This window comes from Meles meles, chromosome 9, assembly GCF_922984935.1.
Source record: "Meles meles chromosome 9, mMelMel3.1 paternal haplotype, whole genome shotgun sequence".
In the NCBI taxonomy this organism is placed as follows: Eukaryota; Metazoa; Chordata; class Mammalia; order Carnivora; family Mustelidae; genus Meles; species Meles meles.
Genome location: NC_060074.1, coordinates 78,130,902 through 78,145,546, shown reverse-complemented (window position 1 = coordinate 78,145,546; position 14,645 = coordinate 78,130,902). Strand labels below are relative to the sequence as shown.

The window sequence follows — 14,645 nt, the reverse complement described above, 5'->3', positions numbered from 1 at the left end:
TTCCAGAAAGAAGTCATCATATTCTCCTGGCCAGATCACATATGGTTATAGTTAATATGTCATAGGTCTGATGTCTGTCTAGTGATGTGGACTGATTGACTTTGAGTAGACAGTGACTGTCTATTGAAGGTTGTCTAATGAAGGCACTCACTGTAACCAAGTCATGGCCAGGACTCAAGAAAGTTGGATAAGGACCCTAATAGATTTTGTGAACCATTTCACATGAAGAAACTCCTGTTAGTGTTTCTTTCCACATTATTGTCTTATGGAGCAGTTGAGTTCCTGTAGAAAACTAGCAGTGCATCTCAATACAGATAGGATTGCATTGACCTCAGTCAAATTGGAGGAATTTGCAGAAAAGCACCTTATATGAGGTTTCATTCTAGCATCAACAACTCTGTAGGAAGAAAACCCAGACCACTGAGGATTCTCTGAAAACAAGTCATGAGAACAACTGACTGAGGGCAGTTTTCTTACTGTTTAGCATGTCATTCCATGTTTAAAAATCAGAAATCCATCTTTCTGAATTATTTACCTTGTTTGACTCAATTAGGAGTAAATAAAGACTTATAAGAGAAGCAAAAATAACGTCAAAAACTTTTCTGTGATTGAGCAGTGAAACTGAGATGCATTTCTGGGACAGACTCAGTGCTTGATCTGTATTTTTAGTCATCAAAAAAATGAGAATCACTATATTGTGCACTAAAACTAATATGATACTGTGTGTTGAAAAAGATAAAAAAGAAAAATCAAGTGAGTGAGCATAGCACTACTGCTGTGTGGATCTGGAGGGAAAGTGTTCTTTCCCAAACAAGTTGCTATTTTTAGGGCCAATTTTCATTGATTTTTATATCTATATTCTAGGAACTCACGAGAGCCATGGCTTTATTAGTTCTGATAGAAAGAGAAAAAAGAAATAGAAAGGAAGGGAAGGAAGAAAAGAAGTGAGGAAGTATTTTCTGGTCATTATTTTTGTATCTGTTATATTCTTCTTCTCTGGAGTTAATGGCATTACTTATTATGCTAGCTGAGTTGGGATAAATTGTACAGACACTTGTTGTACTTTCCTTAAAATATACTTTTAAAAAGATAAAATCATGACATGCAAATACAAACTGAACATGTACCAAGTTTTTCTTTCAGTCACTAATAATGAAGGAATAAATAAGAAGTTATAACTAGTTGGGCCACCTGGGTGGGTCAGTGGGTTGAGCCTCTGCCTTCGGCTCAGGTCATGATCTCAGGGTCCTGGGATCGAGCCCCACATCGGGCTCTCTGCTCAGCAGGGAGCCTTCTTCCCCCTCTCTCTCTGCCTGCCACTCTTCTGCCTACTTGTGATCTCCCTCTCCCTGTCAAATAAATAAAAAATCTTTTTAAAAAAAGTTATAACTAGTTAAAAATGCATTTAAAAAAGTAGGTGTACATAGACAATGCACAATAAGATTGCTGGGTTAGATGCACAACTAGCTAATGTCTAACGAGGTCTTAAACATGTCAGATTGTCTATTCTACCAGATAATTTTTTTTCATTTGTACCAGACAAAAATCTGCAAGCACACTGAACAAGTAGCTTCAAGACATCTGAATTCTTTAATCAATAGTAAAAAGTGAGGAGAACTAAATACATTCCTCCAGATAATTCTTGGTTAGCTTTGCCCTAACATGACAGAAAAGACATGCCACCCACCTTTCTGCCTTATTTCCAACTCTCAGAAAAAATTTCTGACACTTTCTGGGACCATGTCTTATGTTTTAGGACCTGTTTTCCCTCAGATCTATTCCTTGCCTTATTCCTGCTCTACTCCATATCATCCCAGCTGAATTTCCCAGGTGCCCATGTAAACTGGCACCTGGCGAGATTTGGCCAGTGGCAGATACTGTGAGGAGGTTGCAGGATAGGTGAGGAGGATGAGAAAAGCCAGGATAGTTCCTTCTCCCTCTTTGTTTCTAGGAAGGCTTCCATGTCAGCTTTATCTGTGGTTCCAGATGCTTGTGTAGCAGACTTGTACTTTCTTTTCATAGTTTTTTTTTTAATGCACAGTTCTTTAAAAGTATATTTTAATATGATCAATTTTCCTTCTCTGCTAGTATATTTTTGAAGTCTGTTGTTACAAGGTACTCTATTAAGAGTAAATGTCTTAAGCCCACTTTTAAACGTGCCTTTGTTATTTTTTGTGGAACTGGTGCTGAAGTTGTTTTGCTCAGCTGTTAGAATACATGGCTTGGCTGGTTTTCAGTTGCTTATTTCTTCAGGAACGCCTCAGTTTCATGGTGCTCTTGGCATGCGCAACCTCTTCCTTCTCTCTCAACCACATTCTAATTATTAGACTTTTGTAGCACTACTCAATGTATCTTTCTCTGATTTTTCAAAAAACTGTGTAATATGTAATAAATTGCATACTTATTACATACATATGCAATAAAATATGTAATAAATTCATCCGTCATAGTTCAAACTGCTCTCAATCTTTATGCTATTTCCTCATAGCACTCTATCTCTTTTTCACATAATATATGTATATTTCCCTTTGGGTGTCTACCTCACATCTAAAACATTAGTGCCTTTTTTCTGTTAGTTTAATTCATGAGCCTGGAACATGCGATGAATGGGTGTATATTCATCATGTGTAATTGTGTTTCCCTTGGCTTCACTATGTGTCTTAAAGCCTAAAACAACTAGAATTCATCATTAACCATCACTCATGTTTGGGATACTTTGTACCCTTTCAGTCTTTGTTTTTAATTCAAGATGAATTTTGACATCTCGTTATTTTCAGTCATTTAAATTTTTCATGGTCAGTGATTCCAAAACTACCAAGTAAAGGGCCTGACTTAGGTTAAGTCATTTGTGTTGTTGGCAGGATATTGAATATTCTACTTTAATAGGGGATTATGTCACTAAAATTATTTTTATTATTATCAAAATCAGCAGCGAATTTTCCAGAGGTAAAAATTTTAGTGGTTTAGTTCTTTTTATTTCTTCCTACTTCAGCATATTTCCAAGTCATATCAATTTCAGATTTATCAATGGACAGCCATGTTAATAACAGAGGAAATAGCTCTCATACATTCATTTGGCCAACTTCTTTACTCTCATCTTTTCAACAGTCATACTGTACCTTATTTCGTTTTTAAGTCACTTGTGTTTGTAAGCAGTGTGATTTCTAAATATTATTCACTTGCCAATCAAAATGTCAATCAAATGGCTTTCCTGTCTTATATAACTTTCTTCTTTCTCCTTCATTTCATGATTATTGTATTTTTCATATATATTTTATAATTTTATGAATGCTCAACTGATCTGTCAAAACAAAGTTCCAAATACTTTGTCGGTTCCATTGTTCATCAGTTCCATTTCTTCCCCTACATCTTTTCCTCTGCACTATACTTCATCTAGACTAGTTAATTTCTAGGATGGTCACATATCTCTTATTCAGAGACTTCCCTTCTTCACCTATCTGCACGAGACTCGTGTTATGTCCTTGTTTTGGTCAAATGCCTCTCAGTGGCTTCCTAAAAAAGAGTGCATGGAAAGTCAAATTCTTCTGGGAGTCATTGAATATCTGAAAAAGCCTTTATTCTTTCTTCAAATTTGAAAGTTTGGCTGCATATAGAATTCTAGGTTGACCTCATACCAGCTACATAACATACAAGGCCTAGTGCAAAATGAAGTTGTGGGGCTTCTTTTTCAAAAACTATTAAGAATTTCAGGGTAGTGACAGCAGAGCACTATACAACGAGTGCTTCTAAGCACAAGGTCCTATATGACCACCAGGTCACATGCCCACGAAACTGACCCTGGTGGGCCCTTTCAAAATGGAGAATCTTAGTTCTGCGTAATTGACTTTTTCTTTCATCATTTCCTCTAGCCTTGATGTCTAGAAAGTTAGTACACTGGATATTAGATCTCCTGAACTGGTCCTCTAATTTTCTTATCTTTATAAGATAAGATAACCTCTTGCTGTCTTTTTGTCCTCTGTAGGATATTAGACTTCGTTCTCTACTCCTTTTTTGACATTTTTATGTAAATCTTTAGGATTTACTTCAAAGAGTTTCTTCAATACCATTTTTTCCATTTTTAAAAATAGCATCATATTCTTGTTTCCTGGATGAATCTCTTATTTTGCCCAAAGGAATATCTTACTTTCTCATTTTTTAAAAGTTTTCCTTTGGTCTTTGTATTGTTTCTGTTTTCCCCAAGTTTTTTAAAATTTTATTTATATTTGTCTATGTTTTTCATGTTGGAAGTTTTCTTTTCTATGCTTGCTCACTGTTGACAGGCCATTAATATTAAGAGTGTGGCTCTGAAAAGTGATTAAAATCTCTCTGTGCATAGGTAGTGCTTGTCACCTGCTTAGCGTCACTGAAGGGTGAGCAAGCTGTGAACTGCTTGTTTCCAAAATTTATATGTATATATATATGTATATATACATACACACACACATATATATAGCATATTTATGTTTTTATCAACACCTATATATATATTTAAATCTGTAATATATTTATAGATTTAAATGTGTGTTTAAATATATGTGTATTCATATATATATTTAATATATATATATATATGCTTAAATATATAACCTTTAAAGAAAATCCTGGAAAATCCACACAGTTCATAGTATTCCAGAGAAGTAAAGTATCGAGGCACAAATGATTGGTTCCCTCTGTAAAGTCAATATGATCTTACTGTTCTTTTGCCTACAAATAGGAAAAAATTGATCTTGAAAGCATTTCAAACTATTTGAGTGTTTGTGTCTCTGTACTTAGAAGGAATTCTTCTACATGCTGCGAATTATGCATGCCCATTTCTATAATAAAAAGTTTACTTGAAGGGCACCTGTGTGGCTCGGTTGGTTGAGCATCTGACTTTGGCTTGGTTGTGATCTCAGGGTTCTGGGATTGAGCCCCGTGTTAGGCTCCTTGCTGAGCAGGGAGTCTGTTTCTCTCTGTGCTTCTGCTCCTCCCCTCTGCTCATGCTCTCTCTCTGTCTCAAAGAAATGAATAAAATCTTAAAAAAAAAAAGTTTACTTGAAGTAAAGTGATAAACAGTTTACCTAAATTGTGATTTTGGGAGATGAGAGAGAATAATTATATATTCCTTCGTACTTAAAAAAAAAAATACTTTTCCAAAAAAGAATACTTGTCTTTCATATATTCTCCACCTCATTTGGATATTTTGTTCGTTTAAATGTAGAATGTAAACTTATCTTAAAGGTTAATAACATTTGTCATACAATTGTTCCCATTGTTTTTAATGATACCAATTGTTTTAGGAATCATTTATCTCATAAAATAAAGGTAACAGGAGCTTTACAATTATAGTATTTAAGTAAGTGAAAGAAAAATGTCTTAAAAATACTTTAAATCTGTACGCCTTGCTTCTTAGACTGAGGTTAGGATTTAGTTTCCTAAGCACTTAGCTGCAGAGTAGATAAGAGAATTTCAAAATTTAATGGCTTCTTACTATCATTTTTTATGATATTGGAATCAGAGACAACAGAACTCACTGAAAACTACATAGTAGCTTCTTTGTTGACAGTCCATATTTGTGGGTTTTTGTTGCACTCCTGTGTAAGGCCATCTTTTAGTGTTAATGTTAATACCTGCTATAGATACTATTGTACTTTATCTTTTACGCTTCTCAGTATGCTGTTACTAGAACTACATCTTTCTCACTTTTGTGTTTCAATAAGGTCACCAATGGGGATGTTAATAGGGATTTAACAATTATCAATTCTCTTTTGAATTGTATTTATTAATTTATTTATTATGCAGGCTCTATAGAATTAAGAATGTCCTGGATAGTTTATATCCTAGAATTAATAATGACTTGCATAGATAGAGAAGATTTTTCAGTATCTTAGTTATGCATGTGGTCCTTCTGCAAGATGGGGTCATGCAGCAGTATCTTAGTAGGTAACTTAACAGTATTTGCAGTAGTTGATTAAGAAAATGACACCAGTTTATGCTGAGTATTTTTTCATTTCAAACATTGCAGCTCTATATTTGAATAAAAAAATATTCAATCATTTCTACAGCTAAATATTCATTGTTTAAAGATAGAAATTGTTTCTAGTCTGTAACTGTTTATTGAATCACAGAGACAGTAATTTTCAAAAATAGTGTTTCTATTTTCATTTCTGTCTTCGTTTAAGTGTTCTGATCATTCGAAGGTAAGGAAGTCCCTCCAAAAAGCTAAGAAGATCAGAATCTGTTCATAATATTCAACCTGATATTAAAAGTCTCAAAAATTATCAAAGACTAGCTTTGCGCAGTGGCAGTATCATAGCCAATGAGGTTTATCCGAGGCGCGATTATTGCTAATTGAAAAATTATCAAAGACTGATGTCATTTCCATTGGGAAAAGATTAGGAGTGTAATGCTGGTTCATATTTTTTTCATGTCTCCGATGTGTATGTTAGAATTTTAGTATTTAATTAAATTGATGAAAAATGAAGATATGTAAGAAGCATCTATTTTGCATATGCCCCTTTTCTATCTCAAATTACTGATTACATATTTTAGTTTTAAGTTATAATTTGGTAAAAATTGACATATGCATACACTTATGGAACCACGACCACAATTAAGAAAATTAACATTTCTCTTAATTTCAAAAGCTTTCTTGAGCTCCTTTGTAATACTTTCCTCCCTTTCCTTCCCAATCCCCACCTCCTCCATTCCCAGGCAACCACTGATCTGCTTCCTGTCACTATAAGAATCCTTTGCATTTTCTACAATTTTGTATAAATGGAATTACGCAGTATGCACATATCTTATTTCACTCAGCATAATTATTTGGCATTTACTCATGTCAGTAGTTCATTCCTTTTTTGCTGCATAGAACTTCTTTGGTTGGATATGTCCTAGTTTGTCTCTTCACTGTTGATGAATATTTGGATTGTTTCCCGTTTGGGGCTATTACAAATAAAGCTTCTTTGAACACTTGTGTACAAGTCTTTGAAAGGACATATATTTCTTGTTCTCTTCACCAAAGAATAGAATGGCTGATTCATATGGTACATGTATGTTTAACTTTTTAAGAAACTGCTTTCAAAATGACTGTACCTATTTACATTCCCAACTATAGCATATGGTAATTTTAGTTGCTTAACATCTTTGCCAATATTTCATATAACCAGTTACTTTACTTTTGACTATTCTAATAGGTGGTTGGTTGCATCTCATTATTATGTTTTAATTTTATTTTTTCTAATGATTAGTAATTTTGAGCGTCTTCTCAAAGATGCTCAAATTATTTGTTGTAAATATATCTTTTTTAGTGAAGAGTTTGTTCAAATCATTTGCAAATTTTGTATTGGGTTGCTTGTCTTGTTATGATTGAGTTTTGCAAGATCTTTATGTTTTGGATAGGAATCCTTTATCAGATATATGATTTTCAGGGGCGCCTGGGTGGCTCAGTCAGTTGAGTGTCTGCCTTCGGCTCAGGTCATGATCCTGGAATCCTGGGATCAAGTCCCACATTAGGCTCCTTACTTGGCAGGGAAACTGCCTCTCCCTTTCCTTCTGCTGCTCTCCCTGCTTGTGCTCTTGTGTGCTCTCTCAAATAAATAAATAAAATCTTAAAAAAAAGATATATGATTTGCAAATATTTTCTTCCAGTCTATGGCTTTTCTTTTCATTCTTTGAAATGTCTCTGAAGAACAGAAGCTCTTAATATTGATGAAGTTCAACTTATTATTTTTTCATAGGTAGTGCTTTAAGTGCTGTATATAAGACATCTTTGGCTGAGTCAAGATGACAATATTTTCTCCTATGTTTTCTTCTAGGTTTATAGTTCTAGGATATACATTTAGATCTGTGATACATGTATGGATCACAGTTCCTTTCACACATAGATATTTCTATTTATCCAGCACCATTTTTTGTGAAGACTATCCTTTTTCCACTAAATTATTTTTGCACCATTTTCCAAAATCTATTCTATATATCAATAGATATCTTTCTAGACTACATTCTGTTCCATTGATCTATCAATCTATGCTGCTGCTAGTAATGTACCATATTGTGGTATTTTTACCATACTGATTACTGTAGCTTTTTTTTCTTTTAATTTAATTCTTTTTCATTGTTCCAAGATTCATTGTTTAAGCACCACACCCAGTGCTCCATGCAATATGTGCCCTCCTTAATACCCACCACCAGGCTTACCCAAGCCCACTCCTTTCCCCTCCAAAACCCTCAGTTTGTTTCTCAGGGTCCACAGTCTCTCATGGTTTGTCTCCCCCTCCGATTTACCCCCACTTACTTCTCCTCTCCATCTCCCAATGTCCTCTGTGTTATTCCGTATGCTGCACAAGTAATTGAAACTATATGATAATTGACTCTCTCTGCTTTGATTTATTTCATTCAGCATAATCTCTTCCAGTCCCATCCATGTTGATATAAAAGTTGGGTATTCATCCTTTCTGATGAAGGCATAATACTCCATTCTATATGTGGACCATATCTTCTTCTTTTTTTTTTGAACCATATCTTCTTTATCCATTTGTCTGTTGAAGGGCATCTTGGTTCCACAGTGTGGCAACCGTGGCCATTGCTGCAATAAACATTGGGGTACAGGTCGCCCTTCTTTTCACTACATCTGTATCTTTGGGATAAATACCCAGTAGTGCAGTTGCAGGGTCATAGGGAAGCTCTATTTTTAATTTCTTGAGGAATCTCCACACTGTTCTCCAAAGTGGCTGCACCAACTTGCATTCCCACCAACAGTGTAAGAGGGTTCCCCTTTCTCCACATCCTCTCCAACACATGTTGTTTACTGTCTTGTTGATTTTGGCCACTCTAACTGGTGTAAGGTGGTATCCCAATGTGGTTTTGATTTGAATCTCCCTGATGGCTAATGATGATGAACATTCTTTCATGTGTCTGTTAGCCATTTGTGTGTTTTCATTGGAGAAGTGTCCATTCATGTCTTCTGCCCATTTTTTGATATGATTATCTGTTTTGTGTGTGTCCAGTTTGAGTTTATAAAGGTCTATAAAGACCTTGGATATCAGACCTTTGTCTCTAGGGTCATTTGTGCATATCTTCTCCCATTCTGTGGGTTGCATTTTTGTTTTGTTGACCTGTTTCCTTTGCTGTGCAGAAGCTTTTGATCTTGATGAAGTCCGAAAAGTTCATTTTTGCTTTTGTTTCCTTTGCTTTTGGAGACATGTCTTGAAAGAAGTTGCTTTGTCCAATGTCGAAGAGGTTACTGCCTATGTTCTCTTTAGGATTCTGATAGATTCCTGCCTCACATTGAGGTCTTTTATTCATTTTGAGTTTATCTTTGTGTATAGTGTAAGAGAATGGTCAAGTTTCATCCTTCTATACATAGCTGTCCAATTTTCCCAGCACCATTTATTGAAGAGACTTTTTTCCACTGTATAATTTTTCCTGCTTTGTCAAAGATTATTTGACCATAGAGTTGTAGGTCTATAGTTGGGCTCTCTACTGTGTTCCACTGATCTATGTGTTTGTTTTTGTGCCAATACTATGCTGTCTTGTAGCTCTAAAATAAGTCTTGAAGGAGCACCTGGGTGGCTCAGTCAGTTAAGCAACTGCCTTCAGCTCAGGTCATAGTCTTGAGATCCTGGGATCCTGGGTCCCTTGTTAATATCCCTGCTCAGTGGGGAGTCTGCTTTTCCCTCTTCCTCTGCCCCTCCCCCTTTCTTGTGTGCTGTCTCTCAAATAAATAAATAAAATTTAAAAAAAAATAAAGTAAGTCTTAAAGTCTTATAAGTATTGAAATAGTGTAAGTCTCCAACTTGTTCTTTTTGTTACATTTGTTTTGAATCAGCATGTCGATATATGCAACAATAACAAAAGCCTGGGGGAAATTATGTTAACAATAGCAAGTCTTTCAATCCATGAACACAGTACATCACCTTTATGTAAGTCTACTTTGATTCCTTTCAGCAATGTTCTGTAGCTTTTATGTATAGGGTTTCCATATTATTTTTTTAGGCATATGTCTTTTGGGTATGATTTTAAATGATACTGCTTGTCATTTTAATTTCAAATTGTCCATTACTATCATATAGAAAGGATATTGACTTTTCCTTATCTGTTTGTCTGTATTGAAAACTCGTCAAAATCATTTATACTTTTAGTAGCTTTTTGATATATTCTATCAGATTTACTACTTAGAGAATCATATTGCCTCTGAACAAAGATTGTTTTATTGCTTCTTTTCCAATTTGGATGCGTTTTATTCTTGCCTTATTGCATTGGCTGTAAGATCCAGTACAGTGATGAATAACTGAGGTAAGAGTAGACCCTTCCTTATTTCTGATGTTTGGAGGAAAGCATTCTGTTATTTAACTTTACTAATGATATTAACTATAGATTTATTTATAACCATCATCAAGTGAGGAAGCTCCTCTCTGCTTCTAATGTGCTAAGAGTTTCATGAGCAATTGATGTTGGGTTTTATTAAATGCTTTTTGAGTATTTAGTGAGATGATCATATGGCTTTTCTTATTTAGTATCTTAATATAATGTTATATTGATTAACTTTTAAATTTTATTACATCCTTGCATTCCTGTGATAAATCTCTTATATGATACACTATTCTTTTATATATTGGTGGGTTTGATTTCCTAAAATATTCAGGATTATTTACATTTAAGTTCATGAAACATATTTATTGATATGTTGCTTCTCTTCCTCCTCCTCTTCTTCCTTCTTCTTCTTCTAATGTTTTCATCTGGTTTGAGTAATTTTGACCTCTCAGAATGACATTGGATTAGGATTAGGACATAGGATTTTTCTGGAAAAGTTTGCAGAGAATATGTGCTATTACTCTCTTAAATTTTTGACATAATTCACCAATGAGGTCATCTGAGCCTGAAGCTTTCTTTATTTTAACATTCTTAACTTCAAATTTAGTTTACCCCTTTCTTTCTGAAATTGGGTAGCTTTTGTCTTTTAAGGAAATTTCTCATTCTATGAGTTGTTGAATTTATTGGCATAATGTTATATATATTATTGTGTTTTAATAATGAATTTTAACATCCTTGCTTTCTATCATCTTTGCCGTATTTGGGTCAAGTTTGGCTGGATGATTTTTGTCCTCATTATGGATCAATTTTCTTGCTTCTTTGCATACCTCATAATTTTTTGATTGGATAAAAAACTGATTGGGAAAACATCACATTCCCAAAATTGAAATTATAAGGAAGCCAGAGAAATTTCAGTTTTGTTAGTGAGGAGTAAATGAAGTATGGTTTTTTTTCTACATTGGGAGAGAACACAAAGGATGGTAATCTTGAAAGAGCTCATGATATAGGCAGCAGCCCAAATATGCCTAGTTATTAAACATGATTCAGACAGTTAAAGATGGGACATGGAGATAGATATTTCAGTGAGAGATAAGAACTTCAACCTAGGATGATGAGAGAATGTTTGAGGAACAATGACTAAATGAGTTTTCTTGGAAATTAGGGTTGTGTGAAAAAAGTAATGAGGAATATATGCATTTCAACATTTGACCATATTATGTGTGTATGTCAGGCCATCCCCAGAGATTGCAAATACCTTGAAGACAGGTACTGTGGTGTACACACAGGTGCCCATGCATTTTATGTGTGTGTGTATGTGTGTGTATCCTTACATATTGCATTCACATATATTCTTACATGTCTTCATATTCATAAATATATATCTATATCTCTATATATATATCTCTTACAGCCCCATGGATAGTAATAAATGCTAAATATTTATTTAACTGACTTGGATTTTTAAGACTTTTTTGGCACCATCATCTGCTTATAAATAGATGGTCTATGTTATTTGGTACAACAGCTGTTAAATTGTTCTGCTACCCAGCAGAGTGCCCAGTGGACTCTCCAACACAGCAATCTGTGGAACCTGCACAGATTAGAACAGCTAACACATCTACTTAACCTAAGCTTCGGGGACAAGAAGAACATACCTAGACCTTGCGTTAAGAACACTGTTTTTCACTATGCTTCCCTACTCTGATGAAAGAAACCAAATCACAGGGCGCCTTAGTGGCTGAGTCAGTTGAGTGACCAACTCTTGATTTCAGTTCAGGTCATGATCTCATGGTCATGAGATTGATCTCCACATCAGTTTCCATGCTGGGCATGGAGCCTGCTTAAGATTCTCTCCTTCTTCCCCTGTCCCTCCCACCCTCAAAATAAATCATTATTAAAAAGATGTTTTACTAGATTAGGAGAACCTGTTTTTTATGCAAATGACTGTGATTTCTTTTTTAGTTCTGAGAATTGGCCCATAGGATGGCTTAGGAATTAGATAAATATAGTTTTTTTTAATTAAAAATTTGTATACATACATAAAGTAAAGCCTTAATACTTTAGAACCCACTAATTTAGAAATTATGATCATTTGAAAATGATTCATAAAGATATTTCACCTTGTATTATCTATAAATGGAGTGAGATCATAGTCTAAATAAGATTGTTGGGGATTGTTGTATGCATAAAGTGACTACAAAAGCAAGTTCACAATTGGAATCATGATTATATAAATTATCCCATTAACCTGCTGTTCTAATTATAAATAATCTCTTTACAACACAACAGTTTTCCTTTTCTGTAAATAGAATTTTGTACTTGCTAGAGGAAATTTGGTGCATACAGGCAAAAGAGGTAAAAGAGAAAGAAGTCCTCATAACCCCCAAATCTATATTTCCTTCTAGTCTTTTTGGGTTGGCATAATGAGTTTTGGAGTATGTTTGTGTGTATATAGGATATAGGGGTGGTTATGATTTTATAGTTATAACCTTATCTGACTCGATTTTCTGATGAGGTGATAAAACCTTTTTGGAGTATTTTTTCAGAGCAATTTCTTGTGCCAGATTATAGGTTTATACCCCTAGTAAAATATAAAAATTCATAACCTTTGTTGTTTTTAAACCACATAAAGATGTCTCTTTGAAACAGCATGTTCCTTGTCACAGATTTCATCAGATCTGATCTGCTGATGGGATGATACTCCATCATTTAGGAAGTACATCTGTGGTTAGATCCTCAGGGACACCCCCTTTTCATTTTCTATGATGATTTTGCCATTCTTGAGTTCTTTATTTTGAGTCATTTCCTATTTGACTTATCAGTTAGGACTGACATAATAGTCTCAAAAGAATAGTAACTTAAATACAACTTTTTTGTTTGTTTGTTTTGTTTTCTCATATGAAAAACTTCAGAGGTGGGTGACTTCATTTAGGTAGATTGACATTATGGGACTCAGGTCACTGGAATCTTCCTTCTCTGCCATTCTTAATGGTTAACTTCCTATTGGCAGAATGACTCATGATCTTAAAAGGCTTCTGGACAATTCCACTACATTTGGGCAGCAAGGAACTAGCAAGGATAAGAGAGAATCCCTTCCAGCTGAGTTACCCTCTTCAAAATCATTGTTCTGAAAGTCTTACTCAACAACCTCCTATTACTCTCCTTGACCAGAAAGCAGTTGAATGACTCTACCTAGATTCAAAAGAGCCTGGAAAATGTAGGGTTTTTAGTGGAAGAAATTACTAACTCAAATAAAAAGAGTTTATTTATTCAGAAGAAGAGAAGCCAACCATCTGAAGTATTTAGTGCTTTTAAAAGTACATTATACAACCACCAAATACAACCACACTGTACCAAGTAATTTTCACAAGAAGGATACATGAATGGTATATGTTTAAGTCATTGCAGAGCTGTGTGACTCTTTTGCTCTGACACACAAAAGGCAATTTCACTAAGTATAATCTGCTTGGGTCATAAGCATTATAAGAATCTCAGAACACTCTATGTGTTACTCTGTTATCATCCTATTCAGACAGAGTTAGTTGTTCCTATCTCAGCAACCTGTTTTAGTTATCTTCGTTTTGTTTTATTTTGCTGACTATGTGAATAAGACTTTTTTTATAACACATAGATTTTATTTTGCAAGATTGTTATCTGTTAATATTTTATCATTCAAAATGTATGGTGCAAAAAATAATTGTTTGTAGATTCCTGAATAAGAAGTTTTAGTCTAGGTTATGGCTTTTTTCCCATGGAGAAATAAAGTACTTGTCAAAACTCTTGCTGAAATTTTTAACTTATCTTTATACTCTTAGCCTTGGTATTAAGAATCATCCAAAATAAATTTTCAGAAAATCTGCTGCACTATCTCTAAGATGGTGCCTGAAAGTAGATGTTCTCCATTCTCTCTAAAATACCTTTGCTCAGGAGTGGAATTAAATTCTATCTGCTGACTTAGGAAAATGGATAAATGGCCCTCACATTGTTTATCTATATTTTGTACAGAGTAAAGAATATGTATTCCTTTTCTGCCTACTATAGTATAGTATAGTATAATATCTTCAGAAACACTTGGTTTATAATTAATGCACGGAAGTTTCCGAAAATGTTAGGAACTTATAGAAGTATTTATATTCATATTATCCCACTACAAGAGCTATCTGTTACTACATAAAAAATTAATCCTCAAATTTAATGTCTTCAAACAGTAACATTAATTATCTCACAGTTTCTGTGAGTCAGAAATCCAGTCATGGCTTCGTTGATCCCTATGCTTTAAAATTCCTCAGGAAGTTGGGACACATTGTATATGCAAAAGCAAGAGAAAATATTGCATAGATTTGCCTTGGGTG

At 34.4% G+C, this 14,645-nt stretch overlaps 1 protein-coding gene and 1 pseudogene across 4 annotated transcripts in view; both read left to right on the top strand.

The window, feature by feature from the left end:
* PDE1A (phosphodiesterase 1A) overlaps nucleotides 1-14,645 on the top strand; it is a 344,943-nt gene that overhangs the window by 236,854 nt on the left and 93,444 nt on the right. The gene's annotated exons all lie outside the window — the stretch shown is intronic.
* On the top strand, nucleotides 6,270-6,451 carry LOC123951197 (annotated as a pseudogene).